This window comes from Canis aureus, chromosome 14 (genome assembly GCF_053574225.1).
Source record: "Canis aureus isolate CA01 chromosome 14, VMU_Caureus_v.1.0, whole genome shotgun sequence".
NCBI lineage: Eukaryota > Metazoa > Chordata > Mammalia > Carnivora > Canidae > Canis > Canis aureus.
Window position 1 is genome coordinate 13371353 of NC_135624.1, and position 19708 is coordinate 13391060.

The following is a 19708-nucleotide window of genomic DNA, read 5'->3' on the forward strand; positions in this document are numbered from 1 at the left end:
ATCTGAAGTCCAAAGTCTTACTTATATATTGTCTAAATTAGATATGAAGAAAACTCAGATATGACTTGAGATACACTGTATCTTGAGGAAAAATTCCTCTCCAGCTGTGAACCTTTGAAACTACACAAGTTAGATGCTTCCAAAATACACTGATGGGACAGGCATTCCCATTCTAAAGGGGAGAAGTAGGAAAGTAGTGTTAAGGGGCACCTGGGTTGCTGAGTTAATTAAGTGGCTGCCTTTGGCTCAGGTCTTGATTTCAGGGTCCAGAGATTGAGCCCCCCATCAGGCTCCCTGCCCATAAGGAGTCTGTTTGTCCCTCTGCCCTTCCCCCTAGTTGTGCTTTCTCTCTTTTAAATCAATCAATCAATCAATCAATCAATAAATAAAATCTTTAAAATAAAAAAAAGAGAAAGTAGTGTTAAATTAACTTTAAATGGAGATATTACACTGAGGTGACTTTAATGCCTTTGTAGCTTACATAAGTGAACCAAAACCTAAACCTGTAATCCCTCATGGTTAAAAAATCACAACCTAAGGACAACCAATCATGAGCAGCCATCTAGGCTTTACCAAAGAAAGCAACTACTTAAATTGTAGCCAATCAAATGATTTTCTTGTATTGCTTGTTTCCATATCCTCTAGCTTCCATTGATGGACCTATCCTAACCACTTCCAGTTTGGTGCTGCTGGATTCAAACTGGTTTTTGTTAACTCTCTAAATTTTAATATGTCTCAGTTTACCTTTCAACACAAAAGGAATGACAGGTCCCAAGCAAGTCCGAAATTTAATGGGACAAATTTCATTTGACCATAGGCTCAAGAAGAATTCTCTTTGACTCAGTGTTCTGCTTTTCAGGTCCACAGGGCTGGCAGTGTCACTTCTACATCTTGGTGGGCCCCATTCATACCAAGGATCTCTGCTGGGATCCAGTGGCTCTGCTAGGGGGCACTGTCCTTTGAAACCTAGGTGAAGGCATCATTGATTCCTCAAATCAATGAAGTCTCAAGATGAGTTAATTATCTTTATTCTCAAACATGCCTTCTTTTGTGTTTCTTATCAGAAAAAGTAATACTATCCAATTGCCAAAAATGGAGTCATAATGAATTTTTCCCTCTTATCATTTTCCAAATTCTAGGTCACAAAATTTTTTAAATTTCATCTCAGCAGTGTTGATATTCCCTCACCAGTACATTCCTTATTTCTTTAGTGAAGGGAATGACATTCAAGCCTTCCCAGGGAACATAGCTGATGGCCTCCTGATTTCATTTTGACTTGTTCACCCCTCTGTTCCTTCTAATCTTTACTAGCCAAGGCAGTTCTGCATCTCACTTTTGATGACATCAGGCCAAGCCTTAGAGTCATTGTAACGTTAAAAGAGAGTACTCCTATACCAATAAACTCTCATCTTCCCAGTCCAATACTCTAACTATTCAAACCCATATCCCCATTTCTTGCTAGTATGTATTTGCCAGATTCTACAGTGTTTTTGGTGGATAAGATATTTCTTCACATAGGGCTATACTTGTCTGCTCAGGATATGCTAGTTATTGGTCTAGATCATGTGCTCTAAACCAGAGTAAAATGGATTTTTTTTTGAAAAAAAAACTTATATATTACAAGTTATTTGTTGTCCTCCAAGGGACTACAAAACAAATAGATATATGGTATATCTATGTTACTAAAATTTACCAGCAGAATGTTGGTGAGGGGGCAGCCCGGTGGCTCAGCGGTTTAGCCCCGCCTTCAACCCAGGGCCTGATCTTGGAGACCAGGGATCAAGTCCCACATTGGACTCCCTGCATGGAGCATGCTTCTCCCTCTGCCTGTGTCTCTGCCTCTCTCTCTCTGTGTCTCTCATGAATAAATAAATAAAATCTTTTAAAAAATAAAAGAATGTTGGTGAGGGTAAATGTCTAAGAAGGTCCTTAGGTAGCTGATAATGAAAAAAAACAAGGTTGAGAAACATTGGTCTAGATGTTACAACTATATTTCTCAACCTTGACAATATTGACATTTTGGACTAGATCATCTTTATTGTGGGGCTGTCCTATGCATTATAGGATGTTTAGCAGCATCCCTGGTCTCTATTCATTAGATGCTAGTAACATTTTTCTCCTCCTTTCCAAGTCATAACAACAAAAAAAATGTCTCCAGACACTGCAGTGGTTTTCAAGTGTTAGCACACATCAGAATCTCCTCTAGGTTTTGTTAAAACACAGATTTCCGGGTCCTGCTCCCTAATGGGACCTGAGAATTTGCTTTTGTAAATAATTTAAAAGAAGCATGGGTAATTTTAGTACTTATCTCATAGTATTATTTTCAGGATCAAATGAAGTAAGGCTGAGAATAGCCAGAACAAAAGCCCTAGAGTTGGAGTATGCTCAGTTTGGTCAGGGGGTAGATAGCAGGAATATCAGTAGCTAAAGCAGAGTGAAAAAGGAGGAAAGTAAAGTAGATGAATTAAGAGCTGTAGTAAGGCACCATATCTCGCAGAGCATATTGACCACAGTAAGGCTTTAAATTTAACTGAGTGATCAAGACCCATGGTAGTATTTTGAACAGATGTGATCTGACATAGATGAGAAGGTTGACCCTGTTTGCTGTGTGGGGTGTAGACTGAATGGAAGCAATAGGAGAAGCAAGAATACTAGTTAAGAGGTTATTGAAACTCATGAAGAAATGTTGGGGTTTGGATTTCCTGTGGAATTGGGGGAAAGTATAAGGTTATGGAAAATTTCCAAGTAAGAGTTGGCAAGATATGATGATGGATTGCAAATGCATGACAGAAAAAGAGAGGAGTCAAGGGTCAAGAACATCCCCAAAGTTTTGGGTCTGAACTGGAAATATGGAGTTACCGTTTATTGAATTTGAGAATAATGAGGAAAGGTGAAGTTTGGGGGGAGAAGATCAGGCATTTAGTTTTGGACATGTAAAGTTTGAGGTATCTAAAGTGGTCATATTGAGTAAATGATTAGCTATATGAATCTGGAGTTCAAGAATGGGTCTGGACTATAAATACAAATGCCCAATTATATTTCCACAGATGATGTTTAAAGTTTTGACATTGGAAGAGATTGCTTAAGAATGGGTGCAGAAAGAAAAGAGATAAGATCTGGGGACTGAACCCTACTGAGCTAAAAAGATTTAGCGCAATTGGAAACTAAAGTTATTTTTAATAAAATGGATTATGAAGAATTGTTTTGCAAAACTTTACAAGTAAAATGATTGAAAAACACCCCAGTCAAATGTCTCCTGGTATAATAATTCAGGCAAAAGCCAAAGAAAGTTATTATCCTTGGTCTTTGGAATTCAGGGTAGGGTAGGTTTATTGAAAAATTGAATTTGCGTGTGTACCTATGGGCTATAATAATTACCTCTGGCAGCTAATTACAGGAATTAGGACTAGTCTAACAGTTATTATTTTACTTGAAAAGGAGTAGTGAAATTTGTTTTATGCTGCATAAAGAACTTGTTTGATATATATTTCATGAGCCCTAGTTGAGAGGGAGCATTTCATATTGGAATATATGAAAGCTTCTAATCAAACATTTATGTCAGAAAGAGTTTTCTTTTGTGGAAGAAAGTTAATGTGATAAAAAAGTAAAAAGGGCATAATAATGCCCTGAAGATGCTAATCCATTTTAGACAAGATAGAGGGCAGGGAGGAGCCTTGGTAATGAACAGATCTCTACAACTCGACTGAAGTCAGGAGTTTGGGCCATAGGCATAGCTTTTGACCTCAATTTCCACGTGGAGCCTCTTAAAGTTCTATTCTCTTAGCTAACTCTGAGCCCATTCTGTTACACCTGCTTAATAACACAGCAGCTGTGAGTGGTGGCCTTTAACTCTCTTCAGACTCTTATGTTTGAATGGGAGGAAACAAAGAAATTTAATTTAAATGAATCTAGGATCTAATGCGAGCAATTTCTGAAGGGGAGATAAGATGCTTTAAAATGTGTTTATTTTATTTGGTAGAATATATTTCCTGTCAGCGTTTGTCTTTTCCAACTATTCCAGGCTGAGACCATATAAGCCATCGTACTCTCCCTTAATGTGAATGAATTTTCATAGGCCTGTGCATGACTTATACATCATCAACAAGTCTCCCCTTTCTCTGTCCTCTTCTATCTTTTACATGGCTGATTGGATATTGGAATAAGTCTGATATTCTAGTAATGACCATTGGGCTCTTGATTTCAACTTCTTTATCCCAGAACCATGTTCCCTCCTCTACCTCAGTAAGTATTTTTCTACCCCTAGACTTGGGATCTGGTAAACAAGGGAGTATGTGAGTGGCTCAGAAGACTACACACTTCACTTGTTTTCCTCTTCCCACTCTTTTGGTTCAGTCCTAGGTCTGGGTATTGACCCAGGTTCCCATCTCATTCATTCAAGTAGTGTCCTTGTGTGGTGTCCTCTCTGGAACTGGAATCCTGACCTTAACTATGTATTATTTGACTAGCTGGACCAGTTCCTGTGAGATTGGACCATCTTTCTGCTTGGGGTTAGCATATTTTTAAGATGTCTTATAAATCAACTATTTCTTGTTTGATGGTCAAGTGTACAGCTACCTTCTGGTTGCTTTATTCTGCCTTCTTGATTGTAGATCACAATGCTAATTAGTTTTAGAACCTCTGTTTGAGAATTGGGACCTAAAACACTGTGTCTTGACCATGTGGACTTCTTCTCTGGAATGATCCGGGAATCTGTTCCCCAGAATCCCCCCTTCTTGTTTGGGTCCCAGCCTTGTCATTATTTCATCCCCTTTCCTCTCTCTCTCTACCTCCATTCTGGGATGTTGTAGGTTTCTAATCATCTGTTTGTTCAGTAATCAGATAACTTGAGTTAATGAAGTATTAACATAGTAACATTCATGTCTCATACAAATCTGTTTTATCTAACATTGAATTTTAACTTCTAAACTTAAGTAGAACACAATTTTGAATCCCCGTCTAAGACTCAGATTTACTTCACTAAAGTTGTGTCAATTTCATGAGCCTTTCTGAAGTCCGAAATGTCTTTTCAGGATTGAAGTGAAAACAATAATAGATCTTATGTGTATTCCCCATGAGGATCAATGCACATTTCCATTTACTTTCTTTCAATCAGAAGTGAGCAATTTTTCTCATGTTTTGTTTTTTCCTTTAGCTTAGGTCAAAAATTGATTTTTACTGGTAAATTTAATTTTATAAACCTTGGTTCTATTACTGTCTCTGATGTGATCATTTTTAAGAGAGAATTGAAACTACTCTAATGACAGCCTATTTGAATGCCTGACATTTGACCATTACATGATAATATTTTAAGACAGAATAATAATTTCTTTACATCCTACTCCCAAAGTTATGTGCTTCAAAAGCATAGGTACATTTGTTATTCCTGGAAGTGAGAAAAGCTCTGAGAATATTGTGCCTCTGTTCTCTGATCCCCTGAGCATTTAACATAATAATGATGCTTGCATTTATGTATCATTTAATGCATTAAAAAATGTTTCTTGTAGCAGCCTAGCAAAATAAAAAGAGCATGAATTTTGGAATTAGGCAACCTTAGACTTAAATCCCAGCTAACATCTTACCATCTGTGTGATCTTGGTCAAGTTCCTTAATCTGTCTGCACTCATTTTTTTTTCAACTCAAAAAATGGGGGCGATGCTACTTATTTAGGGAAGTTGGGAAGATCAAATCATGTAATGTATGCACTGCTACTGGCACATGGCTCTCAGTACATCCTGGTTTGATAGGAACCTTGGGAGATTGAGAGGAATTGAAATAATAACCAACATAAATAACTTGCAAGGACTTTTTGTATGTGTAATAGGTAAGTATTTCCTCCTCACACATCAGTACAAGAAATGTTATTTTGGTTTAATTTTCTGTGTGCCCCTACTCTCCGTGGAGGTGAGAAATTAAATCTCAGTCATGTGTTTTAGTGTCTTCTCACTCCTTGGATTCCAAATTTGGAGGGGGGAAAGAAGGATGCTTGTGTGCATATAGAAAGATGTGGGAGGTGGAATGGCCCTCCCTCCCAGTTCTTACAGCACCTCTTTTTTGCAAAAGCTACTTTCTGTTTTACCCTCCAGAGAGCACTAATGCTCTCTTTAAAGCTCAGAAGTGCATTCCTTAGAAATCCTGTCCATGGACTATAGGCTTGGTCACTGAAGACCTTTGGTGATCAGTACTTGGCCTCCATCAGTATTCTGCAATGAGCAACCATCAGAGATATTACATGCACTCATGTGATCTCCCTGGACCCTACTCTGTTGTGGAAAACTCTTCTACTGGCCTCCGTTCCCAGTACCAGCCTTTATCCCTGTTCATTCCAAGGCTCTTCACTTCATATTACACCTGTGAGGAAGTTATTCCTCACGCACAGCACATTTTACTTTCAAATCTCAGGTTCTCTGAGGCAGTGGGGCCTAGAAGCAGAGTACCAAATTTTGAATACTTTTGGGACAAAAGGAAGGAAATAGTAACATTCTTTTAAGTATCCAGTATTAAGTGAAAATAATATATACGTTAATACAATAGTATACGTTATACATATATATATAGTACATATATATATAGTATAATATATACGTTAATATATACGTTAATACAATAGATCTTTCTACAATAATTTAGGTCTTCCATTACTTCTATGATGTAAGTTCTTAAGCCACCACATCATGCTCAATAAGGAAAGAGGGGAATCCTGGATTCTTACTCCATGAGGATTTGCCCCTTTCCCAACTGACATACTGCTTCACTGTTAAGAGGGAAAAAATCCTACAGTAACTGGTAGTTCTGATCAAAGTCCTCTGAGAGGGAGTTCACTCATGCCCTGGCCTCAAGACATCCAACATGAGCATGCATGATGTCTCCCCAGACCTTCTTAGGACCGATCCCATCATGATTTACATACCTCTTCTGATTAGTCAAGACTAGAAACAGCTGCCTGTGTTATCCATCATCAGGACTTTTATCACTATATGGGTCCAGTGAGTGCTCTTATCCATCTGCCTCCATTTCTGGCCCGATCTACCTCTCCTCACCGGCTTCCCAAACCCTTCCATTGTGTCTTCTGCCATTGGAAAAATACCCTTTATCCTCATCCAACTTCCTGTCCATTTTCATTCTCTTCATCTTCTTTTTCTAATAGAAACTAGCTTTTCCTTGATGTCACTTACCTCCTGCAATTCTTTTAAATGGGGATGAATTTTCTCCTAACTTAGAACCTAGAACTGGATATATATGTTCCCCTCTACCTCTATTTTTTTCATATTGATTCCAAAAAATAAAGTCTAGAAAATGTCATCCAGCTTTAAGTTGTCACCTGGGCTTCATCATTCCTTTCCATGGGCTGTGGGGACCAAGAATACAGCCATACAAGTAGTTCCCAGCACTCGTTTCAGTGGCAGGAGAAGTAAGGGCATTGTGCTTCAGTTGTCATAGGGGCAGAGTTTGCATTTAGATGAAGAAGTGGTATCATATGTCAAAAGAATATTTGGCAACCAAAATTATTTTGAGTAAAAAATGACCCAAATATGTTTCAGTGAGCTTTTCTATTACCTCTAGAACAAGCCTTTTGATGAAAAAATACTAAATTTTCTATAAATTTACTTCTTATTAATTACAAAATTAATGTTCACGGATAAACTAAGTAAAAGGAACAAAGGAACAACACAGGAGAAGAATATAAAAAGCAAACAAATGATGCTCGCATATATCCCATATTAAATATAGGAACAAGTTTTGGTAGCTAAGGGTATATTATTACATGCAATTGCTATTTGCTGAGTACATATTTTGCTAAATATTATCTAAGCACAAACTCAATATATCTTTTTAAAAATTGAACTTACGGGTACCTGGTGGCTCAGTCAATTAAACGTCTGCCTTCGGCTCAGGTCATGATCCCAGGAGTCCTGGAATGGAGCCCCACATCGGTCTCCTGCTAGGTACTTCTCCCTCTCCCTCTGCCCCTCCCCATGCTCCTGTTCTCTCTCTTTCAAATAAATAAATAAAATCTTTAAAAAAATAAGTTGAGCCTATACCCTAAATAGTAAAAGAATAATTTCCAGCTGCTGTTTTATAAGCAATTCTGTTTTCTTGCTTGATAACTTAAAAATCAAAAAAAAATTTGGTCGTTGCTTGTTTTTTTTGATTGACTATAAAGAAATTTTTTACCTTGTCTTGTTCTGAGAAGTCATGGTTTTGGTGGATTGATTATTTTCAAGATAGTTTCCCAACAGACACTGGCTTAAGATCTCACTCAGCCTAAGTATGATGAACAAGGAGTGTGCTTTGCCACCAGATGGAAGCCTGTGGTCATCAAAGAAGTTAGGTTTCTGTCACCAGGCATACGTCACCCAGATGATGAAAGTTCCTTTTGTACACTGTGCACCATTTCCAGAAAGCATTAGTTAAAATTGGCTAATCTTTGCTCTGCGTATATTCTCTCAACCTGATTATGTTATTTTCATAGAACAAGATGAGGTGCTGGGATCAAAATGTTAGACTCAAATGAGATGTTTTCCATATTCATAATCCTTAGGTCATTGCCATATTCAGAACTATATTAGATAATAAAATTTAAAAGCCCATTTTCATTCTGAGCTGCTCAATTTTAGTAACTGTTGAATTTCACACCACCTCTCATCCCTGTGCCAACTGCCTACAGGAAACACAGAAACTTAATTGACAGGCCAAATATTTGCATCCTATGGAAACCAGAGTATTCCATAATTTAAGAATGTAGCAAATATTTTCCTTTTTTCTTTGTTTGTTTGTTTGTTTGCAAATATTTTCCTTAAAGCCAAAATTTGCACTAGGTGGGTTACATTTAAAACTAGCAGTATAACCTTTCAAACTGCAATTGGGAACTTCTATCTAATTTGAGGTCTGAATATAGGTTATTAGCTCTTTTTCCTTTCTAAATTTTTTTTTAAAGATTTTATTTAGTTATTCATGAGAGACACAGAGAGAGAAAGGGAGAGGCAGAGACACAGGCAGAGGGAGAAGCAGGCTCCATGCAGGGCACCCAATGTGAGACTCGATCCGGGATCACACCCAGGCTGAAGGCGGCGCTAAATCGCTGAGCTAAACCTTTTAGAAAGGGTCCCTACCTTTCTAAAATTTTACTCTGCCTGCTTCTGCCATTTCTTCATTCATGAGCTATAAAATATCAGCTTACAAGTTGATAAGGCTCTATCTACTATTTTCTTTCAACATATGAGTAATTTCTGTGCCATCTATCTACCAATTAACGTTTTTCTGTGCAAGAGGATCTCATTTCAGAATGTTTATGATCAGATTTTATTTTTTCTTGCTTAACCTGCAATTTTCCCCAAAGATGTACTTGGTAAGCGACTCCTTTGGTGTAAACAAGTTGGTTCACTTCACAGGGCAGGTTCTAGGGAAGTACAAACTGTTATTTGCAAGTGCTTGAGAAATGTAAAGTGCTGTAAAAATAAAAGACATTATTGTTATTATTTTCTTATAGCTTATAAATTACTTGCATTTTAAGAATGACCTTTGGGAAGTCCTCCAAGTTTTTAGTATCATAGAAACAGCTATGCTTCATGGAGACTTTCCAATTTGTTTGTTTGTTTGTTTGTTTGTTTATTTATTTATTTGAGGGAGAGAAGGAGAGAGAGAGATCGTATACACAGACGGAGAGGTAGAAGCAAACTCTCTGCTGAGCAGGGAGCCACTCAGGGCTGGATCCCAGGACCTGAGATCATGACCTGAGCCAAAGTCAGACACTTAACTGTCTGAGCTACCCAAGCACCCCTCCAGTCTGTTTTTTGTATGTCAAAACAAGGCTGTTAAAGATGATTGCTATCCCCAAGAAAGGCAGAGGTTGGAGTCCTTTCCATGCTTTCCCAATGGTCAGTCAGTTTCATAGCAGCGCTATAAAAAGGAAACAGAGTTAAAGAAAAGGACATGAGATTAAGAAACAGTCTCTACTCTCTTACTTTTCTCCTATATAACTCTGGACAAATCATGGAGACTTTTTGAGACTTGGTTTCTGTATCTGTAAAATAAGGATGGCTATAATTGCCATACCCAGCTTTTGGAATGAAAAATAATCGTAAATTTCAAAGTGCTACACACAGGTGGTTATTACCAAGATTTAATCATTGGTGTATTATTTCGCATCAGAGAGCCATGCACCCAAGCTGCACTGTTTTAAAATTGCTTTTACTAAACTCCATTTTGACGTTATTCCATTAGCCAAATTTGAGGGCTACTATAAGAAAATCAAAACTTTTTTTCTATCTGCTTTACTATAAAAAAGTAATTGAAGAAATTGTTTACAACTCACATAGTGTCCTTTTTATGAGGTCCTAGAGAGGTGACACATTTTTCTCAGAATATTTGGGTTTCTTTTAAACATAGCTTTCTATTTTTGTTTTTCAAGTCATGTATCTGATTGTGTTTTCCTTCACAGTAGCTTCTGGGCAGCTCTGAGTTAAGTCCATGATTCATATCTAACAAAGTATGTATGACTTTATATTATCTCACAACTATATTTAACGTATTACTTCTAGCTCTATTTTCCTTTTCTTCATAATTTCCTCATTTTACCCTCTTCATATGCTACATGTATTTTGAAAACGACATGATTTTTTGGAATGAAGTGGTATGTAAGTATAAAAAAGTAATTTCTTCTATAAGATAATAATAATTGCTAGCATATATTAAATACTTACATTGTGTTAGGTTCTATGAAAAACACTATAAATAGGATGCCATTTATTTTTCACCATGAAAGTAGTGTTATTATTTCCTATATTTTACCAATGAAATTGAGGTTTACAGAGTTTAATTGAGTCATCCAGTGGCTCTCCACTGATGAATGGAGGGTGCTAAATTCCAACATAGGTTTATCTGTCTCCAATATTCATGCTGATTAGTCATTATACTGCCTTTTCATGCTCATTATAATAATGTGACAAATGACTAATATTGTAGAATTATCAAAGATTTTTGATGTAGTAGAATCTTTCATTTTTATCAAAAGCACCCACAATTTAAAAAAATTAGGTGTTTTATGAGACGCCTGGTGGTTCAGTGGTTGAGCATCTATCTGCCTTCAGCTCAGGACATGAGCCTGGGGTCTGGAATTCAGTCTTACATTGGGCTACCTGAGGGGAGCCTGCTTCCCCCTCTGCCTGTGTTTCTTTCTGCCTCTCTCTCTGCACCTCTCATGAATAAATAAATAAACAAATCTTGAAAAAATTAGGTATTTTAAGATCTGTATTCAATAGAGAATTTGACAGAGGAGGTCTTTCACCACACCTTGCCTTTACTGCCATAAATGATATCAATGTCTGTCTCCTTTTGTAAGTTGTATGATACCCAAGAGAAATCCATGCCTCATAATGGCATATAGAGAAACATATCCAACAATCCTTTTTTAGAAGGTAACAAATACTTTCTGGCACTTCTAGCAATCTTCTGCCAGAGTTTGTTCTTTCAAGGTATACCTCAAATACCTTTGTTACTGTCTTCCTTTTCATAACCTTAAAATGTCATTATTCATTGCAATATCCTCCTGTTCAGATTTGTTTAAGTTCAGATCTTTTTAGTCCCCTTTCTTTTTGCTATATGGTAATTGTCCTTAAGGAATCTGTTCCTTTTCAATTTCATAGACATGGTTGGGGAAGTGTGGGTCATACATAGTTAATAAAAAATGGTTAACAGCAAGATCTTGGTTGGGTTAGTGGGAAGGTGATGTTTGATATAACAATAAGGAGAGCATTATGGAGTGAATGGCTTCTGAACTAGGTTCATATTGAAGGGAGTGGGCATCTTGGAGCTGCAGTGCTCTGGACCAATAGGCTTGTTCCTCTTCAGCAAAGCCATATATAAAAACCCTCCTCCTACCACAGAACAGATTCTTCTCAGAAGAGAGAAGAGTAGTGTTCAGAAATTCTGAAAGATGCAATCCAGTTAGGGAAGTCATTTCCAGAAAAACTGGTAACTCAGGCAGTCATTTTTTTTTAATTTTTATTTATTTATTTTTTTCAGGCAGTCATTTTTAAGAGAATTGAAGGAGACAAGGTATCTATTGCTTCGTTTGTGTATTAACTGATAGGATTGGAAGCAGCTGGAACTATAAGCATATAATTCATGAGAATTCTTAGAGAGATGATTTTTGAGCATCATATTCAGAAAGAATGAACTACGTTTACAACTGTGCCATCATTCCAGTACAAACCTGTGTGGGACAAAGATCAAGGGGGAAACACAAAAGAAAATCTGCCAAAGACACCAAATCAGATCATGAAAAAAAGAGGATAAGAACAGAACCAGCAGGGAATTTTTTTGCTCAATATTTGCTAAAACTTTAAACCCTTGCTGAAGTAGAATTAGAATTGATTCTAAAATTTGTCTCTTTTTTTTGTGATTTGCTTTTATGGAGAGCCATTTTATCTAGTATGTAATGTAGGCAAACTCTGAGGGTTATAAATTTCCAGAAGATAAATAATAATATAAATATGCCACCTAAAAAGTGACCTATTAGCTCTAGAATATGAAATAAATAGCTATAAGTCAAAAGGAATTAATACTTAATGACATATCCACAAAATATTACATTATTTGTTTGACTGCAACTTCACTCAGTGGTTATATCTTAAGATAGAGGTTAAAAAGCAAAAATGAAATATTTGTCCTTGAATAAATAAAATTATGAAAATACTTTCTAAATTCACAGCAAAAATATTCTTGATGTGCGATGTGGGTGTTTTAAAAACATGCTTTATGTGAAGATTAAAATTAAGAAGGTTGTCATAAAATAATTCAGAATGAGTTTATGTACATATGTGTTTTAGTTTTTCTATTGCTATATAAAAAATTACCATGAATTTAGCAGATAAAAATAACACACACTTATTATTTCATAATCTTCCTGTGTAGGACTCAGGCATGTGTTATCTGGGTCCTTTGTTCAGAGTCTAACCAGATAGAAATCAAAATATCGGTTGGACCTGTGATCTTATCTGGAGACTTAAGTAATTCAGTTGGTTAAGGGTCAAAATGGGAATGACATCCATCAGCTTGGTCACATTATGTAATATAGTTAAGTTATAAGAATGGCATCCATTACCTTTGCTATATTGTATTGGTAAGAAGCAAGTCTCAGGTCCCACCCACACACAAGAGGAAGGGATTATGCAAGTGGGGAGTGGACCATATATCCTGAAGTGACTTATTGGGGGTTACTTTTAGTTGTGTCTGCCACAGTATTTAAAGTTAGCTTTTTTCTTTTTTAAGAAAGATTTTGAAGTAATTGACAATAACTGAATCTGTGTGTGTGTGTGTGTGTGCGCGTGTGTGTGTGTGTCTATGTAAATACATGCTTATATGTCTGTGTATTAACTTGGTATATTACAATAGATTATATTTGGTAGTGATACTATTAGTCCTTACATTTTTGTGTTTGAGTATATGTGCTCTTCCACTCCAAGATGGAGGAGTCAGGATCACCTGACTCATAGAGTAAATGATTCTAGGACCTACCTATTTTTGGAAGGAGCTTGGTAACTTGAGCAGGAGTTTATTGGAGAGGACTTTGCTTGTAGTTAGGACTTCATAGATGGAACAGGATTTCTGAAGATGAAGTGGAACTTGGTAAGTCTTAGAAACAATGGAAGTTTGTTTTCTTGGATTAGATTCTTCGATTTTTGAAAAGCACATGGTTTGAGGGGCAGATATATACATCTAAAAAGCAGTAGCAAAATTTTAAGATGAAGATGAGGAGAGCTGGAAGGAAGGGTCTCTGGGTGACAGTATTAGTTTTTAACCTATCACATTTGGAGTCAAGCTGTGAAGCAACCCTATAAGATAGGTAGCTGCATTCTCTAGCATCATAAAACTTTAAGATGGTTGTATACATTCATAGCTCCCAGTTAAAATTTCTACTCTGAAGAAATAAGCAATGTATATTTGGAAGATAGTTGCTTTTTGGTAGGAGCGAACCATTTGAAGAACTTTCAAATTCAGTATATTTTGTGTCAGAGCAAATGAAACCACATTTTTAATGAGTGAAAATGTCTAGTCTTCTCCAGTTTTATTTTCTCTTCTATCAATTATTGCAGATGCTGGAACTAACCTCCTCAGCTGCAAATTGATGGATACAGAGAACCAGCCACATGGAGTGTTCATATGATTGTTGCCATCTGCCTTTAAATATAACATTCTAGCATGTGTCTCTAAGTAACATAACAAGACAATCGCTACCTGGAACCACAATTCAAGCTTAGTATACATTTCCCAAACATATAGATTATGGAAAGATCAAGAACTAAAGAGAGAACAAGTGAAGAAAAAATATGACTGTTATAAAGGTAGAAAGAAGTGAAAGAAAGTAGAGAATTAATTGAACAGCAGGAAAAAGATGGACAATTTCCAAGAACAATATATTCCTCCCACTCTAAAGCTGGGGAGCTTAATTTCTTTTCTTTCTTTCATAATTACTGGAAGAGCCTCTTCAGAGCTAATACATTTTATTGTTTCAGTTAAAAATGTTTATTATACAGGATCTACATAAATCTGAATATAGTTGTTTTGACTCTATTAAAATTTTGTATTCTTAGATACTATACAAGTTAAGTTAGTTATAGTATATTTTAAATAGGTTAGACTTGATCTACTTTTGCTGCTAAATTTGGAATGAATTAGAGGAGCTTTAGAATGCATTAATATTAACTTTATGCATATAAAGTCACCTTTTGAATTTTTTAAATAAAACTGGTTTAACCAAATTTAAGCTAAAGGAGACTCTATGAATTAATTCGAGAAAAGCAATTGCATCCTGGAACATCATAAAATGAGCAGGATTCAAGATAATTAAGAAAGGCAGGCGCCAAACCGCTGCGCCACCCAGGGATCCCATATAGAGAGATTTCTAATTAGAAGTTTCTTCTTAGAGAGCATAACATTATGTCATCAAACTTTAGTCCCTTTTTAATATGTCCTGGATATAGACCTTCAATTAGGGAAATTCATATCCAAAATCTCCATTTAAGAGAGTAGATTGTACTGACGATATCTCAAACTAAGTGGGATTTTGGAAACTCCCCAATTCTGTTTCAATTCCCACAGGAACATTACAATTTATGAGAGATAATACTTTTTAAAGATAGAAAGTGCTTCCTCTATACTGATACTTTATTTTTTTCAAATAGCATTAGAGGCCATAAAAGGCAAATCTTTATCTACCTACACAGAAGTTGGTAGATGTAGAGAATAAAGATTTTATCTTATCTCAGTCATCTTCATATTTTGAAACTACTTGTCTGTGACTAGAGAATGAATGCAGGTGCTTAAGTTGACTCAGAAGTCTTGGATGGAATGAGAGGAAATGCAAAACCAAGTCTAAGAACAATACTTCCCCCGTTATGGAAAGAAGAAAACCACCCACATAAAATCAGTAGAGTTTCATATTGAAGATAAATCCAGATTTGGAAGATTCTAAATTGGGGAAAACTAGTATCTATCAAGATTGGAAGTCAACTATTAAATGACTAGGTGTCATTGAGAGAAATGCTTCTGGCCCAAGAAAATACACAGGCAAAGGTATTTCATGGAAAAGCCCTATGTAATGCCAAAAATGAGTCATTAACGGAGTCAGGAGGAAATGGAAACTTGTGATGCATTTCTTTACTAAATTAAACTGACTTAAAAAAATGAATTAACTTCCAAATATCAAAGTAGAGTTCATAATGAAGAACCCGGAAAACAATAGAATAGTGGTTGGAGGAATAATCTGAAATGACAGATTAGAACCAATTTAAATAAACTACATGGATTCTCTTATTGGGCATTTTCAAAATTTCAAATGTTATTATAGTTTTTTTATTTGCTACGAAAACAGCTAAGTCCAGTTTTCTATTGTTTCCTAAAGTGTTTCTGATTAATGTCACAAAGGTGAGGGGCTGGGCTTCTTCCGTTTTATGAAAGCTGTGATTGAGAACATGCTTTTCAATTCGTTGATTTAATAAGGAAGAAGATGAAATAACTGAGTAAATGAAGGGAGTTATTATGTTGCTCAAATGAGACGTTTTATGAAAGGGAAATAATAAAGATTTTGGAGTGAGATTAAAGTAGCTGTGTGGCTTTACAAATAATTTGAGCCTTCTGGTTCTCAATTTTTTTATTTTGTAAAATAAGAATAATGACACCTAATTGGACATGTGGTTGGGATATATGTAGTTTCAGAAATTATCATGTGAAAAATAATATCAATTTTTTATTATTAAGATATCCAGTAACCTGGAGTTTATTGGAAAAATGAAAGGCGATTCTCCTGAATACTTTGAAATTATAGACAAAGAAGGTCCACAGTAGATTTTAGTCCCTGTATAAATACAGATGAGCTTTATAATAAAAGAGAGCTTACATGGTTAAATTTTACAGTGAGTAATAAAGTCTAGGGTGTTTTGTTTTATAGACATCCTGTTATCTGGGCCATTTTGTCATTTGACTCACTGTACCGCCGTCTGCTAAGCTTGGTTGGGCAAGTTAGTTGAGCTTTTTTTTTAGCAGGGAAGTAGAATATGAGGTGAATTTTCAACCTAATAGCATGACCTTGGGCTAAACTTAATTGAATTATTCTATCTTGGCACATTTTGGGAACTTCTGCTATATTATAGCACACTTCACATGTCATTTGTCCCAGTGACTACATAAGAACAATAATAACATAAGAGGGTACTCTAACACACCTTCCCATCAAATGTAAGATCTAAAATTTGAGTGTGAATTTAGCAGTAACAGGATGAAGGAGGATGTTTAGTGTGATTTAGTTTCCAACAGTGGGTCTACCTCTAGCTATGACAAGTATAGTTTTCTTTGTGGTCCAGCTAATAGACTAGAGAACTAAATTAGAGTGTAGAATGAAAACCCCAGCTAATAAGTATTTCTCTACCTCTCCTTGTTCTTTATGCATACACAACACTGAGAGGTGTTCTATTTCCGCAGGGAAGCACAGTTAAAGAAAGAATTGTGAACTTGAGATCTTAGGTTCCTTTCATCTCTGTATATTTTTATGGATACATTATTACTTATCTGCAAAAAAATAAAAGGGTTTATAATGTCTGCCTAACTTCTTTTCTTATGTAACTGAGTGAGACTTGTATGTCCAAGAGGTTTTGGAAAAACGTTGATTATTCAATACAAGCCTAAGGTCATGAGCAAGAGGTTTTATGAAAATTATACAAAGAATGAGACAGAAAGAAGCCCTCTATCATCTTTCTTAGCTCTTTGTTTACCCCTTTTGCTTCCCCCCCCCCCCGAATAAGAATAGGAAATGAATTTATATTAAATCTTTTTCTCTTTTCAAAGCTTGCTTGCCTTGTGACTTCAGTAACAGTAATGCAACTGAAGAGTTGAAAGACAATGGGTGTAATAGTTAAGAGCAGGGATTTGGGACCTGGGCTGTTGGGTTTGAACCTTGTTTCTGCCACTCACTCTGATCTTTGACAGGTCATTTAGCATCTCCACTCTGCAACTTCCTTTATGTCAAATGGAGATAATTCCACACAGTTGTTGTGCGGATTAACCAAATTATCTCGTGTAGTACTGAGAATAGTGCCTAACACTTCCTAAATTCTCAGAAATTGTCAGCTATTTTTCTTCTTAATTGTATTACTGCCGAGGTAGCCATTAATTTTTCCGGGAAAATGTGACAGCCCCAAGCTGATCCACTGATTTTTTTTTTAACTTTTAAGGAGAATGTGGAAGGATGTTTGAAATTAGTTGCTTAACATTTGGGGTACCATGTGCCTTGTTCTCCAGAATTGTGGCATTCTGACTCAGAATACATTAAGACTTTTCTCCACATTGTTATTATTATATTGGGAGATGAGTTCAGCTTTGGTGGGAGGTACAAGGGTTATGTTAGAATTTGTTCTCTGTGACAAACCGAAATCAGATTAATCGAAGGAGCCTGTCATAGCAAGAAATTGCAACAGCTTGTGTGGTCTTGGATGCTGAACATGAATAAACATTATATGACTCCATGATACTCTTGCTCCTTCTGGTGCCTACATCTATTGTGTAATAAATATGCTATAGCTATTAAGTGTGGCTATTAAACACTGTTCCTTTCAGCTAGGAAAGTCAGAGCTTTAGGTTCCTTATTGATACTGTGTCCAGCAGAAAGAATTGAAGCTTTAAAAGTAAGCAAATCAGTTGCACTTTTTGATTGGCAGATTGCACGTTGGGAGAGAAATCTTCATATACTTATCTTTTTGTCTTCCCTACCTTCTCTTCTTTGATGATGTGCATGTGTCACAAATTATACACATCGTTTAAAGATGATAATTACTCAATAAATAAGACATTCACATTAATTTGTACAGAGGAGTCATCTGTCTAAGTGGAAAGAAGGAGCCCCTTATTTCCCTGTTCTTGTTCACAGGAAAGGAATTGCTGCGGCATTGAGGAGAAAATACATTTTGAATTGTTGGATAGGAATTGAATGTCATATTTTTGCCCCCTAAGCTTTATCTTTGATGAAAAAGCCAGAAACACTGATTGCAAGCTCCATTTGCAGACATTATTTTGAGTACAAATGTTCACCTATAGGTGACTGTCCATATAGGGGCAGCCCACATTGAAAGGCAGACCTTATTTCCTCTCCTGTCCTATTTAAAAAAGACAAAAACAAAACAAAACAAAACAAAAACCACTTAAAAAAAGATTTTACTTATTTGAGAGACCGAGAAAGACCATGAACCATGGTGGGAGTGGGCAGGGTAGTAGGGGGTATGAGCAGAGGGAGAAGGAGAAGCAGATACTCTGCTGAGTAGGGAGCCCAACACGGGGCTCAATCCCAGGACCCTGGGATCATGACCTGAGCCTAAGGCAGATGTTTAACTGACTGAGTCACCCAGGTGCCCCTAAAAAGAACCAAACTTTTAAATAGGAAATGGCATACACACAGAAATGTGCATAAATTATAAGTGTATATATATAGTTTAATGAATTACTGTCGTGTGAACCATAACATTATAAGCATCCCAAATCTTTCTGAGCCCTCTCGTGGTCTCCCCTCTCTCCTTCCCCAAATGCAACCCCTATCCTGACTTCTAACACAGTTAGTTTGCCTGGTTTCGAACTCTATGTAAATGGAAACAGGCAGTATGTACTTTTTTGTGTCTGGCTTTTATTTTCTCAGCATAATATTTGTGAGATTCCTCTGTGTTGTATTGCAGGTTGATGGCAGACTCTGACATCAGTACTCTCCCCACATTCTCTAAGACCTACCTACCACTGTCGTGAAGAAGACAGAATCCCGCTTGCCTGAAGGCTTTCTGGGGGCATCTGAGAGCCTAAAGTCCAGAGAGATTAATAACTGGCCAGTAGATCTCAGTTAGTGGCTGACAGAAGCTTGTGCATAAGAAAGCTCCCTCAGTCCTACAGTGGAGTAACTCTGGGGCACGCACCTTTCACTGATTCTTAGAGTTCTGCTGGGGGATTAAGCTTTACCCAGTCACGATGCTAAGTGGCTTGCCAGTGTACCCTCTGTTGGCTATATTCCCTTCCCTGTCTCATTTCCTCACTTCTCTAGCAATGTTACCTGAGCTCAACTTCCAAATAAATGAATTGGACTTGAATTCTCATCTCAGGGTCTGTTTCTGGGAAACTTGATCTAATAACAAGTAATTTGATCAGTTCCGTTGCTCTGTGGTACACTATTATATGAATA

At 36.6% G+C, this 19708-nt stretch overlaps 1 long non-coding RNA gene across 1 annotated transcript in view; it reads right to left on the reverse strand.

Annotated features, from left to right (window-relative positions):
* Nucleotides 1-8304, reverse strand: part of LOC144283194 (uncharacterized) — a 93341-nt gene extending 85037 nt beyond the window's left edge. Inside the window, exon 1 of the long non-coding RNA XR_013351614.1 lies at nucleotides 8173-8304. This is a non-coding gene — a long non-coding RNA (uncharacterized LOC144283194). The remainder of the gene's footprint in view (nucleotides 1-8172) is intronic.
* Nucleotides 8305-19708: the final 11404 nt, after the last annotated feature.